The following is a 10,098-nucleotide window of genomic DNA, read 5'->3' on the forward strand; positions in this document are numbered from 1 at the left end:
TAAACTCTGAGAAAAAACTGGACTGTGTTACTTATTAGGATAGTTTTTCCAAAATCCGATTCATTGAATTTATTTATTTATTATTTATTTGTTAAATTTCTAGGCCGCTCAATCCCAGAGGACTCCGGGAGGCTTACAAAGAAAGGGAAAAAAAAGAAAAGCAAAATAAAAGAATAATTTAAAAATTCCCAACACGCATACATTTCTAATCGGGGCTGGACCTTAACAATAAGGCCAACAGCCCCAGGCCTGCCAGAACAGCCAGGTTTTAACAGCTTTTCTGAAGGCCATGAGAGTGGATAAGGTCCGGACCTCTGGGGGTAGCTGGTTCCACAGGGTCGGAGCAGCCACAGAGAAGGCCCTCCTCCGGGGGCCCGCCAGCCAACATTGTCCAGCTGACGGCATCCGAAGGAGGCCCACCCTGTGGGATCTTATTGGCCGTTGGGAGGTGTGTGGCAGTAGGCAGTCTCGCAGATACATTCAATGCATCAGAATATGTATATTCTACTAATGTTCTTCATGTTTTGTCACACCAAATACAAGTAGTCTTCCACTCCAGGGGTGGGTTCCAGATCCAACCGTACCGGTTGGAACGGGCCCGGCAGCGTCCACATGAACGTGCGCAGTGCACGCATGCGTGTTAGTGCCTCCGCAATGCTCCAGCTGCTCAGTGGAGTGTCGTGCAGGTGCTGTACATACTGTGCTCATGCGCGGTAGCGCCGAAGACTTAAAAGACCAGTAAGGAGCTCAGGTGGGCAGGGGGCCCTCCAGAACGGTATCCAGTGCTCCGGGCAGGCGCTGGTACGCCTGTACCAGGCGTACTACCTGCAACTCACTACCGTTCCACTCACAAACATTATTTAGTGACCATTAAAATTACAATGGCACTGGAAAAAATGAGGTATGACCATTTTTCAGATTTATGACCACTGCAGTGATCACATGATCAAAATTCATGCGTTTGGCAACTGGCATGTATTTATTGCGGTTGCAAATGTCCCTGGGTCATGTGATCCCACTTTTGTGGCCTTCTGACAAGCAAAGTCAATGTGGAAGCCTGATTCACTTAACAACCATGTTACTAAATTAACAGCTGCAATGATTCACTTACAACCGTGGCTAGAAACATCATAAAATGGGGAGAAACTCGCTTAACTACTGTCTTGCTTAGCAACGGAAATTTTGGGCTCCGTTGTGGTTGTACATCGAGAAGTACCTATTGTTCTGACCGAGGCTTCCTCAAAAGCATGAAGCAGATTCCTGGTCCCGACAAAACCCCTTTTATTAAACGAATGTGAATTCCTCTCCTTCACATTCAGCAAAGGCGTTGGCAAACAGTCTTTCAAGGTGAATTTATGACCGCAGACCTTATCTAGCTTGGAAAGCTGCCATGCAAATATTTTTCCAAGCGCAGTGCAGTGCAAGGAAAGACTGGCACAGAGTCTCTGAGATTCACGGGCAGATCTTCACACTCTTGAAACAAACTAACGAACAAACGAATTGTTTCCTGCAAAAGCCCACTCCCCTTTCACTCCTCTTTTATTTCCTCTGGGAGGGGCCATTCACCGTCCACCTGTGGCTTTACTCCCAAATTGACCCTGATTTCTTAGCTGTTCTTTTCTTCTGGTAACTCTGCGCATGCGCACACTGGGTAACAGGCTCCAGCCTGTTCCTCTGCCTCACTGATGTCTGACTCTGAAGGCAGCTAATAACTGGCATATGGCTCTGGCCCCCTCTTGCCTCCAACACAGAGCCCTCGTCCGAGCCTTCCGAGACTCCAGGACCAGCCCATGTTCCTCCCCAACCTCCTCACTGTCCGATTCTGCTGCCAGCTCTGCTCATTTGATTAAAACTGAAAAGAGTCCTTATTTCGAACCTCTCCGTGGCCCCAACCTATACCAGCATTTATTAAAGTTCCTGTTTCTTGTATGACTGCCTTTCAACTTTTGAGTGACTTCACGAGAAGTGGAGCTCGTAAGCACTCTGAGAAGATAAAAGGAGAGAGCTGACTTGGGAATGGAAAAACAAATCCTGAAAAAGTCAGAAAGAATGGCCAAGAGCAATTTTTCCGTTGGTTTTCTGATAAATTTCACAACTGATGGCCAAATATGCCTTTTTTCAGGCTCGTCCTCGGTGTGCATGTTTTCCAATGAGACAAACCGAGACAGAAAGATCATTTTTGTTAAATAAGGGGAACGGATGAGACAGGACTCAGGCTTCAGTGATAACAACAGCTCTTTATTCAGCAAACTATGTACAGATCCAAAGCTGGCCTACTGCTCCAGTCTCAATATCTAACAATTTACCATTTCATGCATTTATCAGAATATTCAGACGAAAGGATTCCCTCATTGAAAGATGGAACCCCGATCTTTAGCTTACATCCCTTTTTACAGTTACCATAACCAAGAAATCTGAAAGAGGACAGTTGATTGGACTGGATAATAGCAGGCATGTTTATCAAAATGAGGTCTGAAGGGGAATAAATTGTAGGAGAAAGCTTGCTTAGGGTTCTCAAAAGAGATAAGCCAGGCCCCAATTTGTACGAACAAACTTTTCTTTCTGGAGCTAGTCTCCAGCTTGTTTATCAGTTAGAATGTTAAAAACTAATAATCTTGAACGTCACTTTAAAAGAAAGAATATAACGCAGATTAAACTACAAAGTAACTGATCTGTTAGTTAACAAACTAACAAATAATAAACCCTGTTATTTGTCTCTCATAACCAGGCAGGCCACTTGGGATGCCATTTTGAAATAAACAAGCCATTTTGAGAATTCAGTCTAAGCCTTTGAATGTGCACCCGGACCGAACATTAAACTATTCTTTACTAAATCTTCCTGGGTACAATATTCTTTCACTGGACAATATCTGAAAAATGGGGGACTTTCTGTTCAGTTTTGATGAAGACTAAATTCTTCTTTGGGTCCCATTTTGATCTTTTACCACAACTCATAGGATACCGTATCCAGGCAACACTGTATCCAGTCGTATTGTAAATTAATTTAATATCCTGGTAGAAAAAGAAGGAAGGAAGGAAGGAAGGAAGGAAGGAAGGAAGAGGAAGGAAGGAAGGAAGGAAGGAAGATCCCACTAAATTATTACTGCACAAATGAAATTTTATGCTAAATAAAATAAATATCTGTTCCTGGATTCTTCCTAGAGAAGCGGGAGTACACATGAACATCATGCATAATAAAGAAACTGCAATAGATTAGAATTTAGTGGGCCTTATCTAATGAGATATCAGCTATTTCTGCAAATGTGATAAGCTTAACTAATGGCCTTCTGATTCATATATTATAACCCCATCTCTGAGAAGCAAAAGGAGAATTTAATTACAATAATTAAAGCAAATAGGCTTTTTTTTAAAAAGCCAAGTTGGAATGTAGCATTCTAAGATATTTTAGGAATATATTTGAAAGATAGACAGGGTGTGAATTCCCAAGAGAAAAAAATGACAAAATAAGAACCATTAATAGTTTTTTTTTTAAAAAGGCAGGAGGGGAGGTTTTAACAGTAACCTTCTCTACATCTTGACATGCAGGCATAAAAAAACTCATTTTCCAGCTTCAACGTTTAGCCACTCAGTTGTTTTCATGCTAATGAGTTAGTATAAACGAAAATTAGTTTTTGTAGAAGTGAATGAGTCTTAATCTGATTAGATAGTTCATCCTGGATTAATGGCTATTTTTTCCCCTAATCGGCCATATCCTGTTTCTTTATCATTTTTGATGAAAAGTCTTAACTTTACCCCAATTATCATCAAGGGTTTTCAGCCATTTGTTCTGTGAATGTCCAGAGAGATTGCCCCGAGCACCATTTTGTACATTCTTAATTCGCCCCCCACACACCCCTAAATGGCACCATATATCTTCAATTGGCGCTACTTTTTCTCAGAAGCCACATATGGGTTTTCAGCACCTGAGCCTACATCACATGGCATAAACATGCTACAATATCCTTTCCCTCCATGTCTGCTCGGTCCCTTTTCCATTGTTTTCATTTGTTCCACAGCCTCAAATAGACTTTAGCTGCTCATTTCAAGATTGGTCACTGTAGCTGTAGCAATAGACGTAGTTTTAGATCAACATGATATGGCATCGGTTTGTTAATTTGGTCTACCTAATAGAAGAGTTAAGTATGGAGACCATGGGATTGCCAATGGACATGGCAAAATCTATGCCATTATCGTTTTTTTGCTAACTCAAGATGGAAGCGGTTTCAAATAACAGAATAATAAATCTTGAAGTCCTGAAGGGACCTGGAGGTCTTCTAGTCCAATGGTCCCCAACCTTTGCAGCTGTGGGGGGAGAGAACTGGGCCACGCAGTCAAGTGGCGGTCCGGCAAGAATGCACATGGGCACAGCTCAACTTGCATGAGAGGTGGGCTGGCACCAGAGGTGGGTTCCTGCCAGTTCTAACCTCTTCTATAGAAGAGGTTCCAAAAAACTACTGTGCTGTTAGAACCGGTTCCAGCTCCCTCCCCCTGCCCATCCGCCCCAACGCTTGCCCCACCCACCACTCACTGATGGCTGTCTCACCAATCTCCCGCCCCCCTCTAGGAGTCCTATCTAAACCTTACATTCTAAAGCTGTCATGTTTGAACATCCCTGGGGTTTCTAACGGGTTAGGGATGCCAGGGTCTTGTAACTTGACAGCTTTAAGACTTGCGTGCTTCAAATGCCAGAGGTTTTCCTGAGCCAATCTGACTGGAGGAGGAATTCTGGGAGTTGAAGTCCACAATCTTAAAGCTGCTAGTTTGAACACTCCTGGGGTTGTTGTTTTTTTCTAAGGGTTAGGGGTGCAGGGGTCTTGTAACTTGACAGCTTTAAGACTTGTACACTTCAATGGCCAGAGTTTCTGAGTCAACAAGACTGGAGGAGGAATTCTGGGAGTTGAAGTCCACAAATCTTGAAGCTGCCTAGTTTGAAACACCCCTGGGTTGTTTTTTTTCTAAAGAGTTAGGGTGCAAGGGTCTTGTAACTTTAAGACTTGCATGCTTTCAAAATGCTAGAGTTTTTGAGCCAACATTTTGGTTGCTAAGCAAGAGCGTTGTTAAGTGAGTTTCACCACATTTTACAAGTTTGGCCACACCCACCCAGTCACATAGCTGGCAAGCCACTCCACCTGGTTCACATGGCCGGCAAGCCATTCCCACCTGGTCACATGGCCGGCAAGCCACTCCCACAAAGCAGGCCACACCTGCAGAAGAGGTTCTAAAAAAATTGAAACCTACCACTGGCTTGGCACATACATGCATGAGTGGTGCAGTTCACCTTATGCAGTTGAACTGCTTGCCCATGTGCACACATGCCAGCGTGCTGCTTGTAAAAGTCGAGCTGCATGCACACATATGGGCATCAACCTGCTGTAGGAAGTTAGCACCCACACCCTCTCCTAGGAAAATGAAATATTGTAGGAAATCTTAAAAAGGCAGAATAATATACCTCCCTGGATGAGAAATGGAGCAACATGCTTTTTAAGGCAGGAACAGACTCATTCTTAATAGCCCCCACCCTCCTCAAAGCCCCAGCAGATGTCAGCAACTTAAGAAACAGCTGGGTCTATTCATAAGCAAATGCCCCCACCCAAGATCAACAAAGGTAGGATTAGCCCTCAGACAGAATAGGAATTGTCCAAAGCATTTTCATTACATCATCACACCGCAAGGTTCAACCAAGCTTTGGTTGACTCACGACACTACAAAGTTACCCCTGCATGACCCATGGGAGTCTGACAACTGATCAGAATACATTGCTTACACTAGGAACAGGAAGCTCCAAGGAGGGACCCAAGAGAGCGCTTGCGCTCTCTCTCTCTCGCTCTCTCTCTCTCTCTCTCTCTCTCTCCTCTCTCTCTCTCTCTCTCTAATTCTTACTAAAGCTCTGCCTGAAGAAGGTAGATCTGTTATGTAGAATAGGCTGGCTCAGGCCTTAATGGCCCATTGACAAAGGTGGAGCAGGAGGACAATGAATTTCTGCCTCGCTTTTAGGGGAAAATATTCTGCCCTTTTAATATTTCCTAAAATATCTCATTTTCCTAGGAGGGGGGTGGGTGCTAACTTCCTACATTTGAACGAGACTGTGTAAGAGTGCAGTGTTCAAGCACTTTCCAAATTCATTTCATCGATTTTCTTTCCTGAAACATTCAAAATTACAACTTGACAGCCTGGTGATCTGTTCTTTTCTAAAGACAAAATGATGGTGCTCAGCTGTTTTCCTTTTTTCTCCTTCCAAATTCAGACGACCCCTCTTTCTCTAGGAATCTGACATTCCTGTGGAGAACAAAGGAGTGGAATGGCGCGGAAGAAACACCATGAAGAAGATGGGCATTTTCCTGGAGTCACACAGTAAGTAAAACAGTTGTGCCCCCCCCCCCAAACAAAATAATTATGTTTTACGTGCAAGCTAAAACGGAAACAAAATCTTACCCACTCTTTCAACCAATCCTGAGTTTGGAGAAGGCTTTCAAACTTTTCTTCTCACTCCACCTACTGCTATTATAGAGAACTGCATGAAAGGAAAAAAAAGTCTGTTGTGTGACCAACTTTTTTCCCTGTTTTTCCTGAGTGGGAAGGCAAAGTCTGTTACTCTGTGTGTGTAGTGTATAAAATAATCTCTAGACGCATAAAAGTGCAGCTAGGCTCCTAAAATGCATGTTCTCTGCAAAAGATACACAGAGGGAGGGAGAGAGAAAGAGGGACAGAGAAAGAGAGAGAGAGAGAGTGAGGGAGAGAGACAGAGAGAGAGAGAGAGACAGAGACAGTGAGTGAGAGAGAGAGACACAGACAGATGGACAGAGAGAGAGAGAGAGAGAGCTCTTCAAATATTATTAAATAGAGACTTTGAAAATGGACTCTTAGAGGCAAGTGCTGTAAACATTACACAAGGGAGAACTAGCCATTGTTGTGTGTGTGTGTGTGTGTGTGAGAGAGAGAGAGAGGGGGGGGGGGAGGGAGGGAGGGAGAGAGAGAGAGAGAGAGAGAAGTTAGCCAGGCAAATTTTCTAGAAGAGATTTTGTAACCAAGCTAACGGATGGGGAGATAAGTTTAATTCCCACTCCCTTGCATGTCTGATATTTGAACAACTAATAAAGTATGATGTCATATCACCCCATCTGCTTCTACAAGTTTCTCTAAGGAGCTTGTAGAAGGCATGTCTATACGCTTCTATTTTTAGTAATCAGTTTTGTGTAGTCCAAAAAAAAAAATATGTAAAGAGAGGAAGAAATTGGGGGTGCGCATAAAGGATCAACTCAGATATTTTGCCTGAACTGGTTCAGAAGCGTGCTATTCAGTTAGACGATTTGATTTGGAAACCCCATTCAGTCTAGAAAGTCGGTTGGATCTCTTTCCAAGCAAATGAGCAAATCCAAATTTACATGGTACAGGTGGTCCTCAACTTACAACAGTTCAATTAGTGACCGTTTGAAGTTACAACGTCCCTGAATAAAAGTGTCTTATGGCCATTTTTCATACTTACAACCATCACAGCCTCCCAATGGTCACATGATCAAAATTTGGATGCTTAGCAACTGACTCATATTTATGACGGTTGCAGTGTCCTGAGATCATGTGATCATCTTTGGCGATTTTTTTTTTTTGCCCAAGCAAAATCAATGGGTAAACCAGATTCACTTAACAAGCAAGTTACTAATTTAACTACTGCAGTGATAGAATAGAATTCTTTATTGGCCAAGTGTGATTGGACACACAAGGAATTTGTCTTTGGTGCATAAGCGTACATAAAGAAAAATAAAATGGAATACATTCATCAAGAATCATAAGATATAACACTTAGTAATAATAATGATAGGTTACTAATAAACAATCAAATTAAACTAGGAAACAAGTAAAACAATATAAATTTTAAAAGATATAAGCAACATGGTTATAGTCATAACGGGGGAGAGATAGATACTAGGAAGGAAGAGAAGAAGAATAGTAATACAGTTTTAGTAAATAATTTGACAGTGTTGTGGGAATTAATTGTTTAGAAGAGTGATGGTATTTGAGGAAAAACTGTCCTTGTGTCTAGTTGTTCTGGTGTGCAGAATTCAATTACCAATTCATTTACAAATTAAGTTACTAACTTAACAATTGCAGTGATTCACTTAACAACTGGTAAGAAAGGTCATAAAATGGGGCAACATTCACTTAACAACTGTCTTACTTAGCAACAAAAAATGTTGGGCTCAATTTAGTTGTAAGTCGGAACTATCTGTACACTACTGGAAATCACAAACATTTTGGTTCAATTTTTAGTTTTTTGCTGGAGCAAACCACTGTGTCTACATTCAGACAACATAGTTATAGAATTCATCCTTTTTGGGGATAGTATCTTGAATCATAGACAAACTAGTTGGCTTCACATAACATAATGAGCTGTAAGTAGACTAACATGTCTATATAAAACAAGCATAGCCAGTTGCATCATACATCTTTAACTGATCATGTTCAACTTTCAGCCTCACTGCCCTGATTACAATATGGGGCATAATGAATATCCACAGTCGTGTGAATATTCATTACCTTGTTAGGGCCATATATATTGCCATTAAGTTTGGAGTGCAATTCTCAGCGGGTGCCAGATAGCACTAAAAATGTAACATTTAATTACATGTTTAGAAACTGAAAAATACTTGAGGAATAATAGTTTTTCATTTATTTTATTGTTTTTCAATTAATAAAAAAGAGGGGGGAAAGAGCAAAACACAAAGATAGAATTGATGGAGATACATAGAAATGTATCTGTATTTGAATAATAATTGCATTAGACAAATATACTTAGAATTGTAACTGTTTATTGTTATAATGGTATAACATACTAGGGTTTTTTTCATCCTATTTCTTTCATTTGCTCGTTACATATTCTTTTTCTTCTTCTTAGCTTTCATGGCTAAGACGAGACTAGAACTCAGACTCCAGGTTTCCACCCTGATGCCTTAACATGACAGATGAAATAACAGATGACTACTGATTCCCAATTTGGTGTATAAATGTTAAGAGTTATTATTATATCAATGAATATTCACGCCTAAGGAGGGACTAGAATTCACAGTCACCTGGTGATTGGCCCAAAATCAAGCAGCCAGCTTTCATGCTTAACATGGCACTAGAACTCACAATCACCTGGTGATTGGCCCAAAATCAACCAGCCAGCTTTCATACCTAAGACGAGACTAGAACTCACAGACTTCTGGTTTCCACCCTGATGCCTTAACATGACAGATAAATAACAGATGACAACTGATCTCCAAGTTGGTGTATAAATGTTAAGGGTTATTATTATATCCATGAATATTCATACCTAAGGAGGGACTAGAATTCACAGTCACCTGGTGATTGGCCCCAAATCAAGCAGCCAGCTTTCATGCTTAAGGTGGGACGAACTCACAATCACCTGGTGATTGGCCCAAAATCAACCAGCCAGCTTTCATACCTAAGACGAGACTAGAACTCACAGACTCCTGGTTTCCACCCTGATGCCTTAACATGACAGATCAAATAACAGATGACAACTGAACCCCAAGTTGGTATATAACGGGTTAAGGGTTATTATTACATCCATCTTAGGTTAGTTTTGTTGACTCCTATGTGAGCAGTCCCAGGCTTCAGGAGATCCTTTGAGCCTTTTCCCAAGAGAACATGTCCTCAACACCCCCGTCATTTAAAAATAATAATAATATTGCAGAGCGTTAAATAGTGGGGGACATTTTTTTTTTGAAAAAAGGTGAACGGCCCAAAACGCCGAGCGTTTCAGCAAGAGGAACACGAATCCAGAACTGAAAGCAATTGTAGTTTAGTAGCTGCACTGGTTACAGAATGGCCAGCATATTGTAGGCACTGTGTTAGAGGTATGTTATGAATAACAAAAGTACTGGAGCATTTACATATTTGTTTTCAGCATTGTTGGCAGTTGGATTTCACTGCTCCGTGCCTCGCTGCCAGAATCGCTAAACAGCTCCACATATGGCTTCTGAAGTACCATATGCCCTCAAAAATGTTAGCTGATGCCTAATGTTGCTGCTGGGCCGGCAGTGGCTGCACCGTCTTTATTTAGATTTCTGCTTGCCATTTCAAACAAAAGAGGAGGAC

The sequence above is a fragment of the Thamnophis elegans genome, chromosome 9 (assembly GCF_009769535.1).
Source record: "Thamnophis elegans isolate rThaEle1 chromosome 9, rThaEle1.pri, whole genome shotgun sequence".
In the NCBI taxonomy this organism is placed as follows: Eukaryota; Metazoa; Chordata; class Lepidosauria; order Squamata; family Colubridae; genus Thamnophis; species Thamnophis elegans.